General features: G+C 51.0%; 1 long non-coding RNA gene across 1 annotated transcript; it reads left to right on the top strand.

Moving 5' to 3' along the window:
* Nucleotides 1-232: 232 nt before the first annotated feature.
* LOC121075485 lies at nucleotides 233-24,734 on the top strand. Its single transcript, XR_005822980.1, has 7 exons — nucleotides 233-1,694; nucleotides 2,971-3,172; nucleotides 11,251-11,388; nucleotides 14,695-14,747; nucleotides 15,492-15,622; nucleotides 20,102-20,262; nucleotides 23,776-24,734. It is a non-coding gene; the product is annotated as an uncharacterized LOC121075485 (long non-coding RNA).
* Nucleotides 24,735-26,257: the final 1,523 nt, after the last annotated feature.

Genomic DNA, 26,257 nt, shown 5'->3' with positions numbered 1-26,257 from the left:
ACAAACACAGGTCGCACTTTGCCCTGCCAGTCAGGCTGTCATCGGCTGCCTGCCCCCAGGGCAGCTCCGCTCGCCCCCTGCCTGCTCCCAAAGTCTGACTGGGATGGGTCAGGCTCACTGACCTCCTGGTGAGGGGACAGAGGGACCTGCTTGCCTTCAGGAGGAAGATTGGGACTGAAATTCTGTCACCTCAAGAGCGTCTGGGTGCACAGGAGGAGAGAAGGGGGTAGGTGCCTGGTGTTTAGTCTGGGAAAGTTGTTTGCTTGCTGTTTTTGCAGCTGTGGGTGTTGGGCAGAAAAGGCTTAAATGGCGCGGATTCCTGCTTCTGCAGGCTGGAGGGAGGGACAGTGTGTCCTCAGTGCGGAGGCTGGCGGCAGGACGGGACATGAGACGGCTCTGGGGAGCGCTGCCTGGGAGAGACGCCTGGAGGCTGGCAGATGGAGCTGAAGGAGGACCCAGAGAACTGGGTCTGGATCCAGCTTTTCTGAGCCTTGAGGCTAAACCAAGGTTTGGGCAAGAGGACACAGCTTCTGGATGGCGGTAAGGGGCAGGAACCTCCCCAAAACTGCAATTTTTTGAGATAAGAAGCCAATGAGGAGGTCTGATCCTACTTATTGGAGTCAAGGGGCCTGGCATGTTTTTGATGTTACATCATGCCCAGGGCAAGACCTTACTCCAGTCTTGGAAAGCACGAGCAGTGATGTAACTTGTCTCCACGGACTCTGATCCCAGCAGAATTCAGAGCACTTCAGTTTCATTGCCTGGGTCATCTCCATGTGTCATCTACAATATTCTCACCCAGGCGTGGCTCCGCTGAGGTTGCACTCAGCGGTAGGGTTGGCTGGTCCCTCTGCTATTCCTGCTCTTTGGCACAGTCCCGAACCTCCCTTCCTCTCTCTTCCACGCTCAGGAATTCATGCAATATTGACCGCCTTCCCGGAGCCGGTTCCCGTTGCCAGTTCCGTGGCTGAGGTCTACAGCTCGAAAAGAGGTGGGTCCTCTGGGCCAAGGATTGCATCGCAAGCCGTTGAGTCCTGGGGCTTAAGGAGACACAGATAAGCAGCGTGCTTATCAGGAGCCTGCCGCTGGGGTACCTGCTCCAGCCCCATCGTGAGCGAACATGTTTTACCACCCAGCTGCAGGGAGCTGGGAGCATGCGCGCGGCCGGGCAACACGGCTCAGCTGGTGCGTGGTAACTCGTGAAGCCGCAGCAACTTTATCACTTCGCAACATCCATACATAGCCACAGCCTTGAGTCTTCTCAGGGGAAGAAAGGATGATGAGTTACTGTCCTGGGATTTTTGCTCTGTCTCCAGTCAGTGGGAAGTGGTATGCGGAGCATTCATTTAATAAACCAGAGGGGAAAAGCTGTAGATCAGCTTCTCATTATTTCAGTGCTGGCTCACGCCATCGCTTGGGTTTGTGCCTGACAGTTCAGTGTGTTATTTGAGGCCACTCGAGCATTCTGCAGAAATGATGCCACCCTCTTCTGAAAGTGTGGGGTTCGTCCAAGCAGGGAGGGCCTGCCTCCCTTGGTAGTTTTATTGGTGCCAATTCCATCTCAATTTTAGGTCTCAGTGTGCAAAGGAGGTGCCCACTTTGGAGATCAGTTCATGTCGAGAGCCACTGCTCCAGCAGGAAACCTTCTGGAGATGGTTCTTCTGGTCTAGACCTCTGGAGTAAGGCAACTCTAGGTGGGTAAAACTGCATCTGTGGGGCTGGTTTGCAGGAGATGGTGGGGCCCCAAGTGGTGCAAGATTTAGTCGGTGATGTGCACATAGACCTGGTGCCCATCATTAAGGAAAGCAGCCCCCTCTAGAAGATAGGAAATATTGTAGGGGATCATTGCAAGTGTTTGCCCCCTGATATTTGTTGATGTCTTATAACTGTGCCCAGGAAGGGGGCCTGGGCAATCAAGGTGGTGGGTAGGGGACCAGTTGGTTACCAGTGGCTTTACTGGGAGTGGGGAACAGGAGGAGACCCTACCATGAAGCTGTCAGGAGACAAGTTCTGGCCCTGCCTATGGGCTCCTCATAGACAGGGCTGTGGGGAACAGTGAAATTTCCACACTGCCTCAGCAAAGGTTTAGTCCAAGTTTATTGCCGAGATTAAAAGACTGGAGAATATAAATTGTAAATGTGATGACTTAAGAGCTCATAAATTCAGTATACAACCCCATTCCAGAGTGCTCGAGAGCAGTGCAGACACGCTGCCTTGGGCTTACAAGTTCCTTGCTCACAGTGCCCAAACCCATGTTCCCCGAAGAGCCCTTCTGCTCTGCCCTGGCTCCCAGGCTGGTGTGTGTGCACATGTGCTTGTGAACACTCCTGCGTGCTGCCCATCCTCTCTGTGCACACTGGGGTTTTGCTGCCTACCTACAGCTGTGGCCGAGCTGCTGCTTCTTCAGACACCAGTGGCGGTGCTGGAGCAGCATTTGCCCCATCTGCAGTCAGGGAGCAAGCAGAGGTCTTGAAGATGATGTTGCATCCCCTGGGAGGAGGGGTGATCACCTCTCTCTGGAGACCCGTTTGCATTTACCTGGGGCCCAAGTGTCCTTGCCTATTGCTTGCAAAGTAGCTCCATGGTCTCGTCTATGTTCTCGTGTGTGGGCAGTGTGAAATGGTCTCATGCATGGAGTCTGTTGAAGCAGCCTTGCCTGTTTGTGCTGCCAGAGTGGGAAAGACGAAGGTTTCTACTAATTCACAGGTCCTTCCACCAGCTTTCTGCATAGAGCTGGGTGACCCCTGCGAGCAGAGGGCTGAGGAGAGCTCTGGGGAGGAGTGGTGAACATGCTGGGCTGTTTCTGGGGTGAACTGTGATGAGGTTCCTACAGCTGGGTTATGGTTGTCACCGAGTTTGTCCAGTACTGATTTCCTTGAATAACTTGCCTAGGTATAAACATCTTTGGCATCATATCTTTTCCCTGCTTTTCCAAGAACAATGGAGAGTTAGAAACTGTCCTGCTTCTAGGTCCAGAGCATGCTTTTGAGCTGGGAGCCCTACCTGGAGCTGAGGTGGGGATACAGCACCCCATGCTGACCTACTGTCCTGCTGGAGCAGAGCTTGTGACCATGCTGTGAGCTAGAAGAGCCAGGCAAATCCTGGGGGCACGCCAGAAGATGCCATGGGATGCCTTTCTACCTAGTCAAGCAGATCAAGCAGCCGGCACTCGGTAAGTGTGAGGGGACGAGCTTAGCATGTGGTTGCCATAGACCTCACGGTCCCCATCCTTGCACAAGCAGACCCTGACTGTGGTGGCACGTGTGAGTTGGTGTTGTGCACTAAGTTTTGGAGTACTGCTGGTGTGTGTTCATCCTGCAGACCCTCTCTTATCTTATAAGCAACCAGGAAGGGGGAGAGGTTATGTTTCTTGTCTTGTTTTTAATTGCTGTAAAAACTACACTCCTACCCTGGCTGAAGTCCACTTGGCAGTGCTTTGGTCTAAGACCTTCTCCTCCTGCTTCCCTCCACCCAGACCCTTGAAAATTTTGCAAATGTACCCAAAACATTTGCCACTCCTCAGCACCATGGTCCTGGTTTGTGTGACCCACAACAACTGCCCTTTCCCAGACCTGGGTTCTGAATGAGAGGAGGAGAGATAACACGTAACAGGCAAGAGCAGATGAAACAGAGATGAAGGAACAAGGGGGAGGAGGAATGCAGAGGTATGTGGCTGCGTGTGGTGCTGTGTTTATGCACAAACAGGCTTATCGATACCCAGACGTAAGCCTCTGCGCATGGTGGTGTCTCCCGAGACAACGGGTGCCCCTCGGATGCTGCAGCGTTATCAGGTTGCAGCAGGCGTTCCCGTCCCATTGGGATCGCAGCCCCCGAGCCCACATGAGGCTCTCAAAGCCTCTCCCCCCACTCCTAGGCAGGGAGGGCAAGAAGGGACGCAGGTGTCACCCACCAGGGAGTGGGAGCGGCATTGTCTCTGCTCTTTGGTGGTGACAACAGCAGGGTGATGGAGACCTGGCCAGCTCTTGCCTGGTCTCTCTGAGCACCTGCCTGGTTAAACATGGGGCAGATGATGCAGAATGGGCCAAAATGGTCATTTCACCCCATGAATTGGGCTGGACCTGGGCTGTGGCATGTAGGGGACACAGCACTGGCAGCCGGGGGCCTCCTCTCTTTCATTTTCTCCTGTGTTTTTAAGGAAGGCTCCAAGAGAAAAAGAAAAAAAAAAAAGGGCATTTTAAAAACCTTCCTACCTCCACTTCCCAGCACCAAAACGCAATGACCACTAATCTTAACGTGGCTCATAACTGCAAATAGCTCTGGAACTAATTAATTTGACGGTGCCGCGGCTGCCTGCCTCTTTCACCAAAATCAATTAAGGGAGCGCACGTTTCCCCTTCTCCTCCCTCCCCGCTCGGTTTTGCAGAGGGGAGATGGGGCAGCGGGGACCGGCGCCGCTTTCCCAGGGCTCCCGAGGGGTGGGAGCACAGCGAAGGGGGATTAGCGAGGTGGAGGGAGAGACGCCGCTTCTGCAAACAGGAGCGGGGACGCTCCCCAGGGGCAGGCAGCGGTGGGAAAGCTTGATTGCCACATGCAGCCACGCAGCACCGCGCTCCTCCCTCCCTCCGTCCCTGCTCCCCAAAGACCCCCCATGAATTGTTATTGCCTGACGGTGCAGGGGGGGAGATTGGCCTTTGGGGTACTTTCTTTATTTATTTGCGTGGATCATGAGCCCTCTCCAGAAGGGGCTGCGAGGGAGAGGCGGGTGGGAATTTTGGTGCCGTTTCCTTGCCAAGTGAAGGGAGAGGTGTTGCTTAAAAAGGAGTCGGTGAGGAATTCGGGGAGGTGAATTTTGTGTTTTGTGGGAGACAGCAGTAGGAATCAGAGAGGGTCTAAGGAGGTTTTGGAGGCTCCTGGCCTTGGAGGTGTGAAGCTGAGGCCGGGGACCAGAGCTGGTGGGGCTGTGGCTGCCCTGGGCTGGGGGCATGGTGTGAGGCTCTCTACCAGCACCACAATGCTTCCCCCAAAAAACAGTGAGGACAGGATCCCCAGACAAATGTCTTCCCTCCATACTCATTATTCTCTCTCCATTTCTGGGTCTGGGGGAGATGGATCAAGTGATGGCAGGGCTCTGTGAGCATACAGCTCCCCAAAAAGACCCCTTCTGGAATGGGAGGCAACCATCCCCAGGACACAGAGCTGAGACACCTGGGCAAACCGGGTAAAACCTCTCGAGCGTTATTTCTGTAAAAGTCTCCATTTGGCCCATATCACCTCCTCAGATCTCTATTGAAATGCCCTTCTATTAATAAATAACTCTATTCTCCATTACCCCACGTCCACTGCTCACGTTGAAGCAACTGGGAATTTGGGTTTGGTTTTTATAGGCATCAGAAATAGATTTTTATCTTTGTCCAGGGCTCTCCCTCCACCTCCCCAACCTTTGTTCTATTGCACCAAGCACAGTAGTGGCCGGAAGCATCTCTCCCTGGTATTGGGCAGGGGAGGATGGGTGTCCAAAGAGCCAGGTCCTTCCCTGTGCGCTGGTGACCTGCGAGCATATCTCCATAACGTGGTGTAAAGCACTCGAAAACACACGGAAGAAATTTTGAATGAGGTATATATAAGAAATTCTGTATCTGAAGTGGTTGGTTCTCAAGGCTTTTTTGGTTTGTTTTTCTGTGAGAGGAGAGTAGTCCGGCTTGGGAAATACCTATAAGGAAACTTCCTTGAATGCAGCCATGATACTGAGCCACCGCATGAGTGTGGGGAAGGTTTTCTTTTTTTAAACTGCGGGTTGCAAACATTCCCTGGAAAATATTTGAGTTTTGAAGTGCCTGGGTTGGTCGTGATTGGGAAGGAAAGTCACAGGGCAGTGTTTCTATCCCTGGGTTGGATGGGAGCGCAGTTTCTGGCAGGGAAATCGGTGCATGTAAATTAGGGTTGTGGTTTCCATGAATACTATCATATATGGATTTGAGGCTGATTTTCCAAGAGCAGTCATGCCAGGAAAACTTGCGCTCTCACATCACCCCAGGCAGCAAATACGAGTGACACAAACATGGTGAGGACGAGTTCCTTTACAACTGCAACTGCTAAAGAAGAAAAAAAAAAAAAAAGCATGCATAAAATCTGCTTTCCCTGCTGTTCCTCCTCCCCTCCCAAATATGCCAGAGCGAGCTTCGAGGTTTGGCACCCGTCGGCGCGTGGCAGCACGGCTCTGCGGGGATCGGCGCCGCGGCCAGCGCACACCTGGGCGCAGGTAAGGCTGTGGCAGGGTGGGGGCTGGATTCCTTCCCGGCCCCCCTCGGCAAACAGCTCCTGCCCTGCAGCCCTGCGTGCCTTTACCTTTATCTCCCCGCGCGAGGCACCGTGATAAGTGTTGTTGGCCGGGAGTTATGCATCCCCTTCGAAGGCGCACGCATGCAAAATATGCTCCCCTGCTAGAAATGGGAGCCTTCTTGCTACGTGTAAGAGCTCAAAGATATTTTTTAAAGAAAAAAAAAAGAAATTAAATCTCTAAGAAAGTAGAAGTGTGTTAACAAATAGTGACAATAATAGTGCTGGTTCTGTATAGACCTTGTCTACGTTACCACAAGCAACCAACCACAGCTGGTTTCTGAAGAGGTAAATATAATCTTCTTCCTATGGGGATGGCTAAACCAGGTTACACAGCAGTGACCTGGCTGGTCTGTGTAGTCAGCAGAGGAGGAATATCTGGAAAAGTGACACACGGGAGCTCCAGCTGTGACGTGGGGCCTCTGGAGCCCAGCCTCCACCATGGGCATGACTTGGCGCCCTTGGCCCCTCGCTGTTCTTGTCCTAGAAGCAGCCTCCATCCCCGTGGGATGCAGTGCCGGTCCGACCCAAGCTGCACACGGCAGCAAGCAGCCGGGATCAGGCTTTCAGAGCTCAGAAGATGCCACTACCTCCTTCTGGGCATTTATCAAACCCATTCTGGTTCATGGCTGCTGTCATTTTAAACCCGTTTCTTTCCAATGAGTGACTCAGCTCCAGAAAGGAAGGCAGTTATTTTATTTTCTGGGCTCTCAAGGAAAATCTGGTGATATATAACGGGATAGGAGCTCTGTTGCATCTCCCTGACTTCCAGCGCTGGAAGAAGCAGTTCCCCCATCTGTGGCACGTCTCCTGTTTTATTAGGCTTGCACATGGGCTAGCTCGCTGCATCGGCCATCCCATTTTCCACCCGTGTTCTTAGCAGCTCAGACCAAACCTCTGCAAAGCGCCCAGCCAGCTGGACATGGAAACCTCCGGACCCAGGCAGTGCTTTCCCATCTCTGTGCCCTGTCCCCCTCTGCCCTCCCAGGGGCCATGGGCCATGGCTTTTCTGGGGAAGCAAACCCCAGCTTCTGTCCCACATTTCAACTTCCGCAGCCGACATCAAACAGATTGCTGCAGCCTGAGCCCCCACGGGCCTGATGGAGGAGCAAAAAGAGAGGGCTGGAGGCAGCAGATCCTAATCTTTATTAAATAAGAACAAAGCTTATGCCGGCTAATGAGAAAAACAAACCGATGAAAGATCCGGCGAGCTCCTCAGAAGGACACAAAGAAATTCTCTCTGAACAAGAGCATGCTAAAAATATTTCCGAATATTTATTTTGCTGGCGGTGGCTTCACAGGCTCCAAATTTGATGCTGCTGCTTCGGGGATTGGCATGGTCATGGCAGCGATTTTAGAGCAGGGTGCTTCACAACACGCAGCATCCAGAGCCGTGGCAGGGGCAGCCAGGATGCAATAGCGCCGTGAGATGGCGGCCGGTCCCTTTGTGCCACCATTCCTGCGAGGACAACAGGGTGTGTTACCGTCATTTTGTGTTCACCGTCCTCTTTGGAGCCCTTGTAAGGGGAAGAGATATTATGGGCAATTTCTCCACTCTTGCTCCCTTTCTAGATACAGGTCCCTGAGCACGGGGTGCTGAGGCGTGTGCTGATGCTGAGCACCCTCTGTGTCCCAGCAGCAGGGACAGCTGGCACAAACTGGGAGTACTGGTGGCCTTGTGCAGCTGGAGCCCATGATGTGCCCCAGAGCATCCCGTGACTGCGGGGCCTTGGCAGCTCCAGCTCTCCCCACAGCCTGCACAGTGCCTGCAACCAAACCCCAAACCACGTGGAGTTGCCCGGATAGCACGTGCACCATAACGCCGGGGGGCAGCTGTGGGTGCTGCTCAGAAATCCCCCACACCTCACAACCAGCCCCTAGCCCCATCTGGGCTGAGCCCCACACTTCGGCCCTGCCCGCCCCTGAACTTGGCTGAAAACATCACTTCTGAAGGCAAAAGCGACGCAGCGACGAGGCCTGCACTTCCGCCTCTGCCATCACAGGCCGTGAAACCTCAGCCTCTGCTCTTTTAATGTCCTGTGGCTGAACTTGCTGCCAGTGGGTCAAGGGGAACGTAATTCACTCGGGCTTTGATGCATTTGATACAGTTTGGTTCGAGAAGGGAGGGAGGCGAGGAGGGAACGACGGGATGAGCAGGGAGATCCCGGAGCCCTCTGCTAGCCCGGGGGGCTCTGGCTGGAGGGGGAGCTCCGCACCCTGGGATCTGTGTGGGCGTTTGTCTGCAGGCCCTGTCTTATCTCCTCCTCCGATGAGCAGATCGGGGAGGGGAGGGGAGGGGAGGGCAGCGCGTGTCCTCTGCATTGCCTGAAGAGGCCTCCTAATGCTCAGGCAGGACCAGGGCGGGGGCACAGCTCCCTTCTCCTGGCAGCTCTCATGCCATTTGCATTTCCCTAACACCCTCCTCATTTCCAAGCTGCGTCCTGAGCCCTCCCTGCAGGCCTTCCCCACAGGAAGGGGGCAGATGAGCCCACCTCATACCACTGGGGCATTTTTGGCACAAGAAAGCAGAGGGTATCGATGGCCCAGTTGGCACCAGAGCATGGGGATGGGCTAGTGGTGCAAACCCCGTAACACTGTAACCCCTCCACCTGCCCCTTCATGTGAAAGTGACCAGCAGCAGCTGGGGACCATGTGCCTTTCTGTGTAGGTTTTCTATAGGTATCAGGGTCGTGTGGTGGGCACTGAGGTAAAGCAGGAGCCAGCAGCTTTTGCAGACAGTCCCTCCTGATGGCAAGGCTTTTGGGCTACATCCTGCACCTCGCTGCAAGTGCTGGGCCACAGGCTGGTGCCTCCCAGCACAGGTTGTTTCCCCCCTTGTGTTTTTTTGTGTTTGTTTGTTGGGTTATTGTTTTATTTATTTATTTTTCAGGGAGGGGAAACAGAGGAAAAGGGCAACATCCCCTGTGAGAACCCAAGTGCTCCAGGTTTTGTCTTGTTGACCGGCTGGTGTTTACCAGGAGGAAGCGAAGCGATGTGGCTGCTGCGGTTTTGGTTCTCACTCCACCTCGCTGCTGAGAAACCGGACCCGGGGTTTGCTTGTGGTATAGGGGCGCGGAAAGGTGGTCCTTGGATCCGACCTGCCCCAGGGGGGCTCTCCCTGCCCTGCAAGGGGGCTGGCAGCGCTGCAGGGGGCTTGGGAAGCAAGGAGGGAAAACCAGGACAGCCCTACAAGCCCCACTCCGGTGCATTAATATTCAGCACAGAGCAAGGGGTGTAAATTCACTGCTATCTCTTCAGAGTTTGCCGTTTATGCCGTTCATTTCACATAGATGTCACTACTGCCTTATGAGCACTCCTCCGAGCCAGCCGCTTAAATGGACCCAGTGCATTATAGTAATGGAGTAACTGTATAAAAACAATGAAATCCAATCTCTTTAAACTGATTTGATGTCTGCCTGAACCACAACATTTCCTGCTAATGGCTTCCTTCATTTTGTAACCGTGATCTCCACCTGATCAGATTACAGCTGTTTTTAATTACAAAGCTAATAGAGTTTGTAGGCAGTGTCGGGCAGACGGCGCATGCCTGGGGCAGAGGGGAGCTGGCGGGGGCTTGGGGTGGCCGTGCTGACACGCTCAGCCCCTCGAACCGACTGTCACAACACGGGGAGTTGGGGGCAGCCCGGAGGGACAGCGAGAGGTTTTGGCGTGGAGCCAGCTCTGCACGACGGCAGGCAGCTGGGGCTGAGCTCCTGCTCCAGTCTCAGGGTGCCCAGGAGATTTGTGGTGCGCCAAGGTTGGGGGCAAAGGTTGTAGGAAGGGAGGAGAAGGGCAGAGCTAGCTTTCTGTGATAATGTGGTGTGAAAAGAGCAAGGAAAGAGGAAAAAAAATGTAAAGAAAACAACAAAAAGCAGAATGGGGATGTTGGTGCTCTGCAACTGATGGGGCAGGAAAGAGCATTGCGGATGACTGACAGTGGAAAAAGCCCTCGAGATTGATGTCTTTCTTATGGGATGGTGCAGTCAGCTGCAGGGTTGGCTTTCTCTGCCTTGGACTGGGCAGCAAAGCCCCAGGGAGGATCTGCATGGCTCAGCTCGGTCCCTGTGGCCTTGTTTTGTCCAGTGGTTCATTTGTGTATTGATCGCTCCTCCTACTTGGGTTAGGGGCATGGATCAGAGTAGCTGTGGGGAAAGCTACTCCCAAGTGATGCTGGCCAGGGACTTTTGATGCCCAGGAGAAAAAAAAAAAAAAAAAAACAGTGATGTGTTAGAGATGGTGGTGGGAAGCTTGTGCCCCTGCACGCTGCTCACTTGGCCCCGCCGCTGAGGATGCTCGTCCCCTGCTGTCACAACACCAGAGCCGTGCCAGGTGAGGCACCTCCTTGTAAATGATTTGGAGTCCACATCAAGAGCGCATCAATTATGTACCCTGAGACCTAATTATTTAGCTTGACAGGAGTCTCTCGCCTTAATTTCATTGTCTTTTCAGTCTCCCCTTTCACAACAGAGCTGGGGATGATCTGCTAGGCATGGTGCATCATCATGTGTTTCCTTCCCAGTATTGCCCAAGCTCAGCTGTTTTCCTCTTTCCCTTGATGAACGAGGAAAACGAGCCCCAGACGTGATGCTGGGGCCAGGTGAGGGTTGGGGCTGTGTGCCTGCTGCCATGGTCGGCCCTCGGCTGTGCTGGGCACCGTGCTCTGCCTCTGGCCTGACACTGTGTGGACCTGGGGAGCTTTGAGGGATGCATTGTAGTGAGCTGGGGTGAGTATTTGTGGCATACCATCTTTTTCCCACCTAGTCACACCAGCAGCCTGGCTCGGGATGATGCTGAAAGCCCTCACCAGCCGTGCCAGCGCTTCTCCCCTCTCCCCCCTTTTTTCCTTCTCCTTCCACCTCTTCCTTCATCTGAACTTTTCAACCCTGCGCCCAGTGCAGATTTTTACAGTAACTCAAGCCTTTGAGGACTGTTAATGCCGTGCTGTTTTCACAGAGACACTGACGGGCACTACCAAAATGCCGAGCACCCAGAGCCGGCCGCACACGGACGTGACCACACCATGGGCAGAGCACAGGCAAGGCTCGCGCTCGGCAGGATTTCCTCTTCTTGCTATCTCCTTGCTGTGTCTTGGTATGTCTTTGAATTTATTTATTTTTCAAGCCTTAAAACTACCTTTTCCTAAAATAAATAAATGAAACTAATACCAGGAGCCTAGGATTTTAAAGCAACCCTACAATAACAAAGCAGGGCGTGCAGATCAGTTGTCACCAGCAACCGTGCAATAACAAAATAACACACGCAACCCCACACAACGGTAAAGCAACCACCGCGTGCTTGGGAGAGAGGAAATATATTTTTCCAGTGCTGAGCTTAACAAGACATTGTCGAGCTTAACAGAACAAGACATTGTTGTGCAGTGAATTTGGGGGTCAGGAGGGGGCTGTAGGAACCGAAATACCTTGAGCAATGTGACTTTGGTGTTGCACACGAGGCAGGGTCGTCGGCCACGCAGCAAACGCTGCTTCATCAGCACGGTTTTAATAGCCTGGCAGAGGAAAAGAAAGCAAGGTTTTGTGATGAAACAGGAAGCTTCCTTGAGTCCTGGAGCCTTTGAAGAATTGTCAAAGGAATGAGAAGGCTGGATGTTTGAAATGGCTCCGGGTTGTGGGGCAGGAGGGGGCAGGGGGACACGGGAGAGAAGCAGTGAGTCCAGACCTTCCCAAGTCCCACACTCTGCTCTTTGTTCCCCTTTTTTTAATTATTTGAGGCTTTTTCATTGCTTTTTTTTTTTTTTTTGGACGCACACACGCACTCTCTGAGGTTAGCAGGAGTTTTCTCAGCGCAAGCCCCAGTCCTTGCCGGCAGGACCTGCCTGCAGAGCGGCGACAGGAGCAGCCCTGCCATCCAGGCTCTGCTCGCGCCTGATGCAAAACCATGTGTTTGAGGAAGTGTTTCTGGAGTTTGAAAAGGTCCGGTTAGTTGTTGTTTTTTTTTTTTTTTTTGTAAAGATTTTTTTAAATTTATTTCTGCCCCTTCTATTTTTTTGTGCGTGGCACTGCTGCATGGCTGCAGGAGCAGCTGGGCGATGCCTCCTGGTCCTCGGTCAGCTGAGAGTCACCAAAGGCAATCCCTGTATGATTTCTGGCCCATTTTCTCAGCGTTTGAAATACAAACATGCCAAAAAAGCGTGGTTTGGTGGTTTAACTGTTTAACTAGAGGGAATCAGGTTGCCATAAAACTACTGAAGAGAGGCTGGTGAGGGCTGAGCTCAGAGGCACATTGCGTGGCTCCCGAGGGGACCGGCCAGGAGACCTGGACCAGCTTCCAACCAGCTGAAGGCTGGAGCTGGTGAGGATGCCCGAATTTATGACAGCGCTGCAGGGATGCCTGCGGACAGCAGGGAATGAGCCTCATTTCCTTGCAAAATCCAGAGCGGGGAAGACCAGCTCCAAGGGAAGGGGGCTCTGCCCTTCCCTAGCTGAAAGCTGCTGGTGATGGGCTGCCTTCCCCCTCGCAGGGTGCTATTCCCAGTGCCCAGAAATGGCAAGGCGTGAGCGTGGGGTGGCCGAGAGGGAGCACCCAGCTGCCTGGCGCAGAGGGTGAGCCTGGCTAAGGGAGCCTGCGGGAAGAGCCAAGAGACTGTCATGACACGGAGCTCTCCTCCGTGCTAATTGTACGCTTGGGACCAAATTTAGCCTGGTGCAACTCTGCTGAAGTCACCAGGGATTAATTTGGCCTCTGGTGGCTCCATTGTTTTAGCTAAATGAGTCAGAAGAAGCAGCCTATTCTTATCTGCACACAGTGGGGCGGTGACAGTAATGGCTCGGCAAGGCAGACCCCAAAAGCAGTGCGGCTCGGACTTGGGATCAGGGCTACCATGAGCCGAATGGGGTTGCAAGAGGAAATGTTTTGACGTTTGGGTTATAGATGGAGGCAGGCTCCGTGTGGGCGCGTTGGCGGCGCTCACCACCGCTGCAGGCGGAGGGGAAGGGGGCTGTCAGGTTCCCTGAATATTTGGCGGTGCCGGTTGGAGTTCCTCAATTCTTTGGCTGCCGGAGAGGGAAGCTGTGGCTCTGGAAGGGGCATGTGGTGTCGAAGGGGACTTCACACCGCTTCCCAGCCCAGCAAGAAAGGGAGCCATGGGCTGGAAACAGCCAAAAAGCACCGCCTGCATCCCTTGGCTGCCTGTGCATCTGCTGGGTGCAGGGCTCACACGGAGCTGGAGATGTCCTGGGCAAGTGTCAGCTGCTGGCCCAAGGTTTGGTGTGTTTCTGAGCTCCCTCAATTTCTGAAAAATTCAAGATGAGTTGGGAAGTTGTGATTTTTTTTCTGCACCAGGTAGGGTGCAAGCTGTTTGCAAGCAGAGAGGGATTTGCTGGATGTGCTGCAGGAGCCGCAGGCCTCGGGCAGCTGACATCCAGCCTTGCAGGAGGCTTTGGAGAGGAAAGGTGGCACAGAGCAGGGCATGGCAGTGGGGCTGCAGACCCCTTCCCGTGCCCAACCTCCCCGTTCTGTGCTGTGCCCCCTCGGCACATAACCACAAAGCCTTCAGTCTCTTTGGCCGTCAACCCAACCATGGCTGAATATGCTTTAAAATGAGCCCAAAATAATGCCAGGTGGAAAGTGGGGTGCTGCAGCGGGTGCATCCTGGGGCTGTGCAGGGAGTGGGGCCACGGCGCTATGCAGGAGGCTCTGACCCTGCCCAGGTAACTACATAATGAGCCTCTTGGAATTGCTCCCATCCCTGCCAAAGGGGTGGGCTCGGGGGATGCTTTTGTTTGCAGTAATGAACCTGTAATTATGCTGCATTTCTTGGTTTTAGCCGCATTTTTTGCGTGTGTGCTGTTCTCTTTGTATTGACAGATTTATGGCCGGGATACCCCGCTGCACCCTGGCCGCGCGACACTCGGTGGAGACCGGCTGACTGTTGTCTCAGCGAGGTGCAGGGTGGGGACACGGGGCCCTTGTGCTGCCTCAGTCCCCGAAGGGTTAAATAAATACATTAGAATTAATAAAAACAGCGGAGGCACCGCCTCTCCAAAAGCCACTGCTTTCAGCAAGGTTAGGAAAAAAAATTTTTTTGAGCTCCAGGTGAATTAAGGAAGGACGGGGGAAAAAAAAAAAAGTAGGGAATGATTAAAGTGCATAAATAAATAAATAACATACACCAGATTTCAGCTCCAAGGCGCTCAATAAAATTACACTTTGAAATGCAAGGATTAAGCGGAGTAGGTGACAAGGTAACTTTGTTAACAGGCTAATCTCTCGCCTTAACAGAGACAGGGGATTTACATGTGACTGCACAAAACTGCTTTATGGTCTCTTTTTCCAGCTGGAGATGGTAGGAAGGGGGCAGGATGAGATGGGACGGGGCTGGATGCCATTTGTAAGATGGGTTTAAACTGCCTTTTTTTTTTTTTTTTTTTCCCTTTAAAGCAAGACTGCAAGGAAATGCGTCGCCAATAATCAGCTGTCTCCAACCAGTTCAGGTAGGCAGTGCTGAAGATGTCATGGGATGATGAATAACTGGCTAAAAGCATTGGTGGTGCCATTTTGTCCTGGATGGTTTTATCTGCCTTCTTTAAAAAAAAAAACAACCAGCAGCGTGGTCTATTCAGTACATTATATCAGGACTTCTTTTGCCTAGAGCCTCCCCTCTAAATTTCAGCATTTCTTCACCCAGGGATGTATGAAATCAAAATCCAGGTGACTTTTTTTCAAATGGTCCCTCTGTTCTTTGCGTGCAAAGGGGGGAAGAAAAAAGAAAGAAAGAAAGAAAGAAAGAAGTGCTTCAGTTCTTTAAATTTCTGCCCGTCTGCCCATTACTTTAGTGATGGGAGGGTGATCCTGAAATGAGACCTGGTTCTATCAGTGTGGGTTTGTTCATCCAAACCCTACAGTGCCCACCCCAGTGTGCCAGGGTCCAGCCACCCCCTGCTAGCCCCCTGCACCAGGCATTGAGCCCCTTGCTTTGCCTTTTTGCTCTTTGAGCATCAGCATGGCTCTCCAGCGCTGGCTGTTAAACCACCCATGGTGAAGCAGGGGGAGATGCGGGGAGCCGTCAGAAGTTCAGACCTTCTCCAGGCTTCTTTGTCTCTGGATAAAAATGACAATGAGAAAGCCATCTCCTCCATAATCTTCATTTGAAATCCAACAGAAAGCAGCAGGACAAGCATGTTCTCTGGTTTTAAATAGCTCTGGTGAAAGTATTTATCATGCTGTTTTCATTGCAGCATTGCTGGGGCGTTTGTGCTGGCTGCGGGTGGAAGGACTGATCTTGGAAGGAAACTCCGTGTGAAATCCCCAGCCTGCTCTGCAGATGCACGTGCTGGGCCATTTCTGGACAAGCTTTCAGCTGCTACAGGTGGGTGAAGGTGGTCTCGGCCAGGAGGGCATGGGGGCTGAGGTTTCAGTGCGAGGGCTGTGCTCCCCCCAGGTAGGGAGCAATGCCTCTCCACCTGCCTGGATGCCTGTGCAGAAGGGGAAAGGCGTTTTCACCCACCGGGGCTGTGCACCTCAGTCAAGTGTGACTTTTAAAACATTTTCCAAACCATCAGCCCAAAGAGTCTTCTAACACTGAAAAAAAAATGATGTGGTCGAGCATTTCCCCTCAGCCTCCCAACCTCAGGGTTATGGCCGTTCCCATGCTTCGAGCCACCTTTGCAGGAAGGCGTGTGTAAAGGCTTGGCACTGTGTGTCCCCAGAAAAGCCTGCAGGACAGCTTGTGGGTGACAAAAAAAAAAAAAAAAAAAAAAGACGTGTCCCTTTGCTGCTGCCACGGGTCCACGTGGCTGCCGTGTGCCAGGGCTCCTCGGAGGTGCCCTCTGTAAATATGGGTGGGCTGCTGGCTCTGAGCACCCTGAGCACTTTCCCAGCCACAAATGAAACAGAAAGTATGAACCACCCACTTTAAACATCACGCACAATCCCAGCTCTGAAGTTTCTCCATCGTTTGGGCATTAAGACCTATTCAAACCAAGCAGCAGACACTTATTCTGTGCAGGAATCTGACCAATTGTTTCTCTTCCCTCTCTTGTCCTTATACCTTAAATCATTTTGACCTTTAATTGGCCCTAATTTGCCCACAGACGGCCCTGGGACCCTTCAACACATTTGCTTGTAATTGGGTCCCTTTGTTATTTTTCCAGAGAGCCGCTGCTGGTTGTTTCTTTTTGAAAACACTGCGGCGTGTCATTGAGAGCAGGGCCGCTTTTAAATGAGCCCTGCTGGGGGCCAGGAGAGCCCTGTGAAAAGCCCAGCAGAGAGAGACAGGGCTATCTAAACGCAATTATCATATCACTGCGAAAACGTGAGACCAGCCCCAGCTTAAGCAAACACCGCCCGCCCCTCAGCTGCCATCCCACCGGGTCGGGATGTGGCTTGGCGGTGCCTTGGCTTTGGTGGTCCTTTGGCTTTGGCCACTCTGCTTAAATCCACCTTGTTTTGGGGCGTTGGTTTGCAAGCATGTCACTCTGGTGCAGCTCCAGGGAGGAATAGGAAGGTCTGGGAGAAAAGCTGTAAAAAAAGCAGCTCTGCTGGTGAGCAAACGAACCAGCACGTCCCGACTCAGGCCCCGCGCGCTATTAATCCGGCTGTGGCCACAGCTTGCCCCTAGCCCTGCTCATAATGTCATCAAGATCTTAACTGTCCAAAGTGAAGTTATAACAGTGAGGGATAATACCGCAGCCAGATAGCATCTGCACTGCCTCCTGCGCTAATGGACGGTTGTTCTGTAACCGAGCCTCCCAGCTCCACCGGCCCTGCAGCACGGAGACCTCGCTTTAATATTCGCTCCATGCAGACCTTAAAATCGAGTTAAGTTACAGTGCTGTCAAACCTCTGACCATGGGCTGTTGTGCTGACGGTCCTCATGTCACCAGCTGAGATCGAAGCTGGTGCCCAAGCAGCCAGGAGCTGCTGTGTGAAATCATTTTTAGTACCAGATCCCAAATAAGTTTGCCTTCCATGGCTTAAAGCATCCATGCGGGCAGCACTCACAGACTTGGTTAGCGAATTACATCTTGCATTGTACAGGAAATTGAGTGAGCATGGCTAGTAAAAGCTAAGGCGGCGTTTCTGCCCTGCAGAGGGGAGATTTGTACCAGCTCAGCCTGTGTGCAGCTCCAGCAAGGAAAAGATGCTGGTCTCTGTGAGTGTGTTCGGACACGCGATCCTTCCCCTCCAGCTCTGAGTGCCCAGGATTCTTGCATATGTAAATGTTTGTAGAGTCAGGGCTTTGTTTGTGTTGCCTGTTTACTAATCTAAGTTTATATTTAAGCTTCTGATATTCAGTTCATTTTTTTTAATGGTTCATTTTTTTTAATCCATCCATAGTTCTAAGGAAAGGTTTTTCATTTTGTTTTTAGGCAGATATCCGAAACGTTCCTTGTGAGTTTAGTGGTTTGGCCTGGGGTCTCCAGTTTTGAGCAGTGATGGAGAATGAGAACTGTGCTGTACACAGACTTAACCTATCCATGTTCCTGACACTCCTTTGTCCGAAGTGCTGCCAGGACACGCTGCTTCTGTCTCAGCATCCCTTGTGCCAGACTGTTTTATAGGTCTGTGCTCAGTGCTGACCCTGCAAGCTGAGCCTGTGCCCTGTCTTCAAACAGGGCAAGCACAACAGGGCACGCCTGCATCTTCCAGCAATTCTTCCAAGCCCAAACCTTCCTGGAGGCTTGGACAGAACCAAAGCGTCATGTTGGGATAGTAGTCTCTAGGAAGGGGATGTCCATGCCGTGGAAGCCCTCTGACAGCACTGCGTTGGTGTGATCCGGGTTACCCCTCACTGGTAGGGCAAGGCGGCATGGGATTTTGTTCCTCCATGCTCTGACCGCTGTGTGTGGAGGAGCAGAAGCCATTGGGTCTCAGGGCTGTCAGTCCAGCGCTAAAAAACTCTTTCAACAATGCCCTTTTTTATATTAAAAAAAAAAAACAAACAAACATATTTTTCCAGAATACTCAGTGATGAATTTGGGGAAGCTGGTAGGAGGCCAAGGAGCTCCAGCAGAGTGGAAGCTGGGTAACATTCCCGGGAGTGACCAGGGATGCTTTCAAAGCCATCCCCCCAACCCTCCCAGCTGCCAGAGCAGAGTGAGAGCCTTGGCCGGCAGGGGAGCCGCTGCCTCCTTTCCTTGCAACCAGATAAAGAGGACAGACTCTCCTTTTTCAGCCCATTCTGCTCACACAATGGGAGAAGGGGATCAGCGCCAAAATTACAAGTGTGAGCCCTTAATGCATCAGGTTGAACAATGGGGTTCGGAGGCGTCTGCCCTGTCGGAGGAGCAGTACAGCTAGTTCTGACTACCCAGACCATGAAAAAAAAACTCATTGTCCCGGCGAAACGCTCCCCAGAATGAAAACACCCTCCTCCTCTTTCTTCAGCTTCCTAATGGGAAGCAAAATAACAAACTGGGCCCACAATTAAACAAACATGCCACTAACCGAGCAGAGCTCAAGTGTAACAGATGTTGTTGCAGTTGGACCAGGCTGGGGGCCGGCAGCAAGCCGTGCTGGCTGCAGTTCCCAGGACGTGGTGGCTGCAAGGGTTTCGTTGCCATGCCACGGCCTTCTCCATCCATTGATCTTTCCTCCTTTTTCTCCAGTGCACCTTTTCCTTGCTCTCCTCCTCCTCTCGGCGCATCCCTTCTGCTCATCCTGCCTGGCTTACAGCTTCATGTCTTGTTCATTGCAGATGGCGGTTTGCGTTTTTTTTAACACTCAAAAACACAAACAGGATTTTGGAAAATCTCAAGAGATAGGGCAAAGGCACTTCAATGGACTTGTTAGTCCATCTGAGTATGGGCGAAGGTAATTATTTTTCTCCAATTATTTTCTCTTGTACCGCAGGCCAGCTCTGTCCCCTCACTGGCATGCTGTCCCCACGAGGATGCTCACTGCTACCTCCCAGGTCCCCACACCCCTCCAAGCTCAGCAGTTGACTCAGGTTTTGCTGCGGGACTGGAGCTGGGCACACGTGTGATCCCCCCTGGAGCATTGCTGCCAGGCTCAGGAGGGAGCAGGAATGCACCTGTACCTGCAGACCTGGCTTTTTGCACCTCAGTTTTCCAGTTAAAAACCTATTCAACCCAATTTGCCAGTGCTGGTTTTGCTGGGCTAAGGAGTTCTCCTCCCCAAAATCACGGACCTCTCTACGAGAGATTTAGTGTTGCAGAGGTGAGAGAGATGGCTGAAGAAGGGCAAGTATGAAAGGGAAGCTGTGTCCTTGTTTCTGTATTTGGCTGAATCCATCTTCTCTGTGGCTTCACAGCTCCATGATGGGATCTCTGAGGATTAAGGTCCTGAAGTCCCCACCTGGCATCAACTGATGCTTCCTCTGCTTTGCTGGGAACTCTTCCCTCCAACTCCATAGCAAAGGGACCAAAATAATTTGGCACCTCCTGGAGCCAGAGGCTGGTTTGTCTTGCTTGCTGCCCTGCAGAGCTGTGACAGCAGGGCCATACGCTGCTGGAGGAACCAGAGGGGCTTGGTTCAGAGAGAGCCCTGCGGGGTTGGGTGCAGTCTGAGGGTCCGGTCTTTGGGCCACTCGCTGGACCAAAAGCATTAGGTCCAGAGATCCTGACCACACCAACCTCCTTCTCTCATCTGGGAGCCATGGTCACCACTACCTGGCTTGTTTGGAAGAGGCACACTGGGCTGTGATGTGGGTCACCTACGTACGTGCATGTTTATGGCTTATCTTTTGTTCTGCTTGCTCCTTCCAGCACAAGGACCTGTGCAGCAGGGTTTCGCCTTGCCTTGTACTGTTGTAGCACAGTGACTTCTGCAACTATTATTAGAAGCTTGGAGATATAAGAAAAGTTACTTCTCTTTCTCCTTCAAGCAGGGGAGCTGGAAGAAGTGGGGAGAGCCCTGAAATCTTCCCTGAGCTGTCTCAGAAGGACTGGACTAGCCTGAAAGCCACCAGAGCCACAGCCCAGCAGCACAGTTTGGGACACAGGCATCCCACACTCAGAATCCAGCAGTGCTGGGGAGTGGATCCAGGTAAGCAGCTCAGTGGGAAGCCTCACTTTGCTCAGGTTTACCCGTTTTGCTAGGTGAAAAAACCAAGGTGAATGTCCTGGTGCTTCAGCCCACGGAGGCACAGAAGGAAAATCACAGCAAAGCCAGCCAGCCACATATCGGTTTACTTTGCACTTAAGATTTGCTTCTTTTATACTGCTTAGTGAGGCAAAGCACCTCAGATGAAAAATTTCATCAGGGTATTGGTTTGGACTTCCTTTTTCACAGTCGATACAAGCAATGTATGCACGTATGTGAGTGCACATTTGATAAGTACAGGAGCAGTTTTACAGGGTTGGCTCCATTAGAACAGTTGATGACATGAGCTAAAATGGCCAGGAATTAAAATCCAGAAGTGGATGTAAAATTATCAGACTTCAAGAAACTCAGGAGAAATCCTGTCCTATAAAACACTGGTGCATTGTTCAAAAAAGGCATCTCTTTTCTCACCACCCTTCATTCTTCACCCCACCCCCTTCTTTCTCTCATTTTAAACTCAAATTTACCTCTGTTCAATTCCTGCTCTGTTGCCCACAGCATCTTTTATTTTCAGAGCAGCTAGGCAATGCAGATTTTGAGACTAAGACCTAGAAAGACACACCTTGTTATAATAATGTATCCGGCCTGTGGCTCACTGGATCCTGCTCAGAGCCTGCCCAGGATGCTCAGCAGCAAAAAAATTAAAATTTTAAGAAGTATTTCTGGTTGGGTTAGCTTTATGCCAGCTCAACACATTGAGGCAATTCTCTGCAGTCAGGTGAGAAATGGAGTGGAAAGAGGGACCGTGGAGGAAAGTTTGTTAATGTTGGTATATATGCATATATATATAAAAGTTGTATATTTTTCCTGGTTCTTGCTTAAGGCGTTGACCTGAACATGCTGTTTGACAACAGTTCTCCACTTAGTCCTGTCCCAGCAAAAACGCATGGGGTTCTGTATTTTAAAGCCCATTTAATTCAGGTCTTCTCTAAGCAGGACTATTTTGATGGAGCTGGGGAAGTGATGACACAAATAGTTGTGCTGGCAGACGAGTAGAGGTGGCAACCTCTGGATGGGAGCCATGGTCAGCAGATATGGACAAGCCCCTCGCACCTCTTCACGGAGCTTGGCTACAGCTGAAACAGGAGGCACAGCCTAGGGCTTCAGTCACCATCTCACTAGGTCAAAGGAAGGGGCGGGGGAATCAGGCCGGAGTAAATTAAAACTATTCTGAATGTCTGCTTATAAAACCAATGGGAGATTTATTTTTTTTTCCGAGATTTGAAAAGATTTGGCTAATCTTCCACCATTCTGTTATTTCTATTGTCGATCTAGTGCCTGGTTTAATTCCCATCCCAGACAAAAGCAGAAATACCAGGATACCACAAGTAGCTGCTGGTCTGCGTAGCATTTCAGGCCAGGTAGAAGCAGAAGTAGAGGAGATTTCTCATGAATTTTCCAGTCCATTTCTAAAAGTGTGTCCATACAGTTGTTTGAGCGTCTCAGCCTCGGATGCTGTAAGGCACGAGCAATAGCAGTGTTTCTGGCTGTGATTTGGCTGCAACATCTCAGATGCCTTGGATGCCACGAGATCTTGAGGGACAGAGCCTCCGTGCATTGCTCTGGGTCTGACGCAGCATTTACTGGAAAGAGAAGGTAAGGCAAAAGGGGAACAAGGCAGGAACAAGAGCAAGGCAGGAGTGAGCGAAGCCAAACGATGCTGCAGGACAGTGATTCCCAGCCATTGTAACAGCCCTCAGGAGAGCTGCTACAAACTCCAATAGTTTGTAACAGCCCTGACGGACAAGGGCCAGAGTGAGGGAGATATCAGCCAGCTTTGTCCCCCTCACAGGACTGAAGCTCAGCATGACTTGGAAAGCAGAGGATTTATATTTTCTCTCTGGGAAACGGGGATCTAAGGATGCCAGCTGATTAGGCCTCCTCTGATGGGAAGTGCAAAATAGAAGGATCGCATAACCCTGCTATCTACTTGCCCCTAATCCACTGATTTCTTCTGCTCCTTCTTCTTCTGTCCCTCCTGGATGGAGCCCTCACTTTTACAAGGCACTGGCGATGCGGCAGCGTGTTCATGCAGGACTGGAGCAGCACAAGGGGCTCTCACTGCTGCCAGACCAGCCCCGAAGGAGCCTGTAGTCCCCAGGCCGCTGGCGAGGGGCTGCCTGCGGCCCACCTTGGCCCCACAAGCACCAGGGACGTCTCTTTGATGCAAAGCCCCGTTGGCCCCGTGCTGCCGGGGGGAGGCAGCCTCCCTGCTCTTTGCATTTCAATCGCCTGCATCTAAATCCAATCGTCGGGAATCTTATCGTGACTTATCGTAAAGAAGCCCTCTCTGCTGCGTAATTACAGGGGCCAAACGGAGTGGGTCCTTAAACGCTTTGTGAGTCAGCTGATGGGGACGTGGCCTCGGGTACCAAACCCCCCAGCAACGAAGGCCATCATCATTAGCTAACCTCCTTCAGGGGCCATATGTGGCAAGCACTGGAATTCGCCACTTTTCTTCATCAGCTTTTGACAACTACTTGCTTGATATAATTACTTTCAGTGTTATTTAAGGCTCTGACTAATCGCATGGCAATGGCCAGGTTTATAATGCAACAGTGTGTAGCCTGGAGCAAATTCTGACATAATTACACTGTATAAATTCCCCCATTAGAAACGACACTGCATTGGCATTGTGTACAAAGCAGCCACGGTCCAGTCAACTGGCTCTGTGAAAATCTGTCTGACAATTGTTTACCCTTTTGGTATCTTATTGACACTTTGCACAATGATGAAACTGTTACATGGCAAGGGATGGGAGCCAGAGGCCAGGCCCAGGCTCTCGTTTCCTCTCTCTCACTTCAAGTGTGGTCGTTTTCTTGCCTGGTTTTCTCTGGATGAAGCTTTGCTCGCTTCTGATGGCTCTGAAACAGAAAGAAAAACCGGTGGTTGCGGCACAAATCCCAACAACCCGTAGAAATCCTGCTTGGGGTTGCACTGCCTGCCTGAAGGAGCGACTGCTCCCCAGGCCCTGTCCCTGCAGGGAACATCCTGCCCCTGCAGGATTTCCGTCTCCCTCTGGCCTCGGACACCTGAGAGCATTTGAAGTGTTGGGAATGGGATCTAGGGCCTTTCCAGATCTTTAATTTCAAGTTGGCTCTGGAAATCTCCAACACAGGCAGACTTAGAGAAGCCAAAAATAAAGTTTTATGGCTTATAGCTGAAGAATTGGAAGGAGCTGAACACCTGTGTCCCTATTCATGGAGGATTGTTTATCACACTATGTAGACTATAACAGTTGATTTATGAAATCCCAAAGGATTGACCTTCCTTATTTCCCTATGGAACAGACTATACTTTAACGGAGCTATTGTCATGTCCATTTGGAAACCATTGAGGGTTTTGTGCAGAATAAGTAACGTTGGAAGCACTCGTCCATTTTCACTACGAGCCAAACCCATTAACCACCCCTCAAAACCTGGAGCAATAACCCATGTCTTTTTTGTTTGTTTTCAGTGTCACCAGGAAAGCTGTGACCTCAACAAGCCACGCAGGCTCCTTCCTGTGCAGTAAGTAATGCCCGTAAGAAAGAGAAGTTTTCCGAGGGTCCTAAGAGGTTGGAGCAAAGTCCTGAGCTGCTGCCGCATGTATGGGAACAGCAGTGAGGTCCCTGAGTGTGCTCCCAAACCCCAGTGTCCCCGCACTGAGCGGGTCCCTATGGGAACACAGTGTTTTTCCCAGTCCCACCAGCAGCACAGTGGGACCCAAGCAGCTCTCCCTCCCAGGGCTGCACGTCCTTGCCGGGGCGAGGAGCAGCACAGAAGAAGTGAGTGCTGCCATGGCACACCAAGCTGTGGCTGAAGGAGTATTCGGATACCCTGGGCTGCCAATTCAGAACTTTCCTAAAACCAGCAGTAAAATTCGCCTCCGATTCCTTTTTAGGAAAAGAAGGCTGTAGTATAAAGTCCCATTTTCTAGGCATTAAAAGTTTACAGTCTGCACCATTAAAAGCAGCATTCTGTGTCAAACTTTAATGTTTGGTCTTCAGGAACAGCTAGGAGGAAAAGAGAAGGTTCCCTGTTTGTTCTACAAAACAGGAAAGTGCTTGCTTTCTATACTGTAAATATGCATTAGGGAAGCTCTTATAGGCTCGTGCTGGGGATTTGATGTTTTTAACTGACTACATTCCTTACATTTTTGTATAACTGCCAAGAAAGCTAAATAAAATGGCTTTTTTAGTGTTTTCTCTAAGAATAGCCCTGCTTCTTTGTAAATATAGCAAAGGAATTGTTGATAATAATTCTTTGGGAGAATAACTGGTGTTATTGATGTTACAAGTAGAAAGATTGCTGTTTCTCTGTCTCAGAAACACAGCTAACCAAGCGGGCTGGGACTTCAGAAAGCCTGAGCATTCCTTAGCCAGTTACTGAGATTAGACTGGTTTCATTCCTGTGCCAGAAGGTGTAGAAATCAGAAAGAGAAGACTGGCACTGAAACAAACAAAAAAAATAAAATAAAAAAATTGCATTTTCTTTCATAATGCAAAACTGAACTTTTTTCCTGCTTGTTTGCATTTCTCAGTTTGCAGATAGTTCTGTCTTCTGCCAACTTGCCCAGAAAAGCTGAGGGTTAATCAGCTCAGCCTGACTCAAATATGCACAATTAATACCTGGGCACCCCAAAACTTCTGCGGTATTAGATCCCACTCTCCTGAGATACCAGGAGGCAAAGGCTGTCATTCTCATCTAGAGGTTGACAGAGTGAGCCAAATTTACACCACTGACCCCTAGATGTTGCTGGTTTGAAGCCCTTCATGTGCCAAGCCCCTAGATGGTCTTTGTAAAGCCATATGATGACTAGCGGTAAAATCAGTATTGTAGCATGAGAACTTGAACCAGTTTATGCAATGCTTACTGCTGCCATCCAGGATTGCCAGAAGGTGAAAGGCACATAGCCCACTTTTATGTCATGTCTAGGAAACAAAAAGGCTAAAATTAATATTTTTAGGGTTGATTGAAAGCATTCATCTTTCTTACAGCCGAGGGAACCTCTCACAAAGGTTCCCTGTCACCAACCAGACCTGCACTTCAGACAAGCGTGCAGAGATTTGGTGCTTGTTCAAGCGGGCCTCATCAGGGCTGGTAGCCCTTGTTAGGATTATTTTTCAAAACAGAGACTCAACGGGGCCAGGCTGCGGTGTATGCTGCCCAGCTCCCGCCTTCTGTTTGCTCCAGCTCTTCCTCCTCCTTGTTTCCCCAGCCACTCCCTGTCTCTGCTGGAAAAGGCAGTAAATGGTTGCTCCTGGTTCACCTTTACAGCGTCACTCAGCGTTTATAGATCTCTATTATATTCTCTCAGTTGTTTTCTTCCCGTCCTGAAGTGTCACAGTCTCTAATTGCATTCCTCATAGAGATATAGTAGGTAGGAATAGGATCATATTGGGAAAAGATCAGTCGTGTCATGCTTTTTTCTTTCTCTGTTGTCAGTTTGGTTGCATGGTCTCTTTGTCAGTAAGAGTTCCTCTGTGCCAGATGGTGTTTGTGGCCATGCGTCTTGGCATCTTTTGAGCCAAAGAAATTGTTCTGTTTCACCTTCAAGCCTGTGCTTGTGCCACAGCTTTGACAAGGTTTTCTGCTCAAAGTTCTGGTTATCTAGAATGGCAGTAAAATTCATGGAGGCTGAAAGGGCAATGTGCCTCATCATCTGTGTGAGCGACTTGGGAATGTGACGTTGAAGAAGGGTGGAAGGCAGAGTTCCTACCCAGGAAGAGTTTTCAAGATCTGAAAAAATCAAAACAGCCTCCAGTGTTCCCCTTATCTATCAATTAAAATAAAATCGCGTTTTTTATCGAGATTGAGAGATGCCACACTGACTGACTGCAGTATTAGTGAGGTTATCTGTGGTTTAGGAAATCCAGATTCAGATGCTTCACCTCTCATCTCCAGTGCACTTCTGGGCTGTTGGCTGCTCTGCTTGTACTCCTAGATCTCTTGTTGTC

This window comes from Cygnus olor, chromosome 10, assembly GCF_009769625.2.
Source record: "Cygnus olor isolate bCygOlo1 chromosome 10, bCygOlo1.pri.v2, whole genome shotgun sequence".
NCBI classification, from domain to species: Eukaryota; Metazoa; Chordata; class Aves; order Anseriformes; family Anatidae; genus Cygnus; species Cygnus olor.
This window is presented reverse-complemented; position numbering and strand designations above follow the sequence as displayed.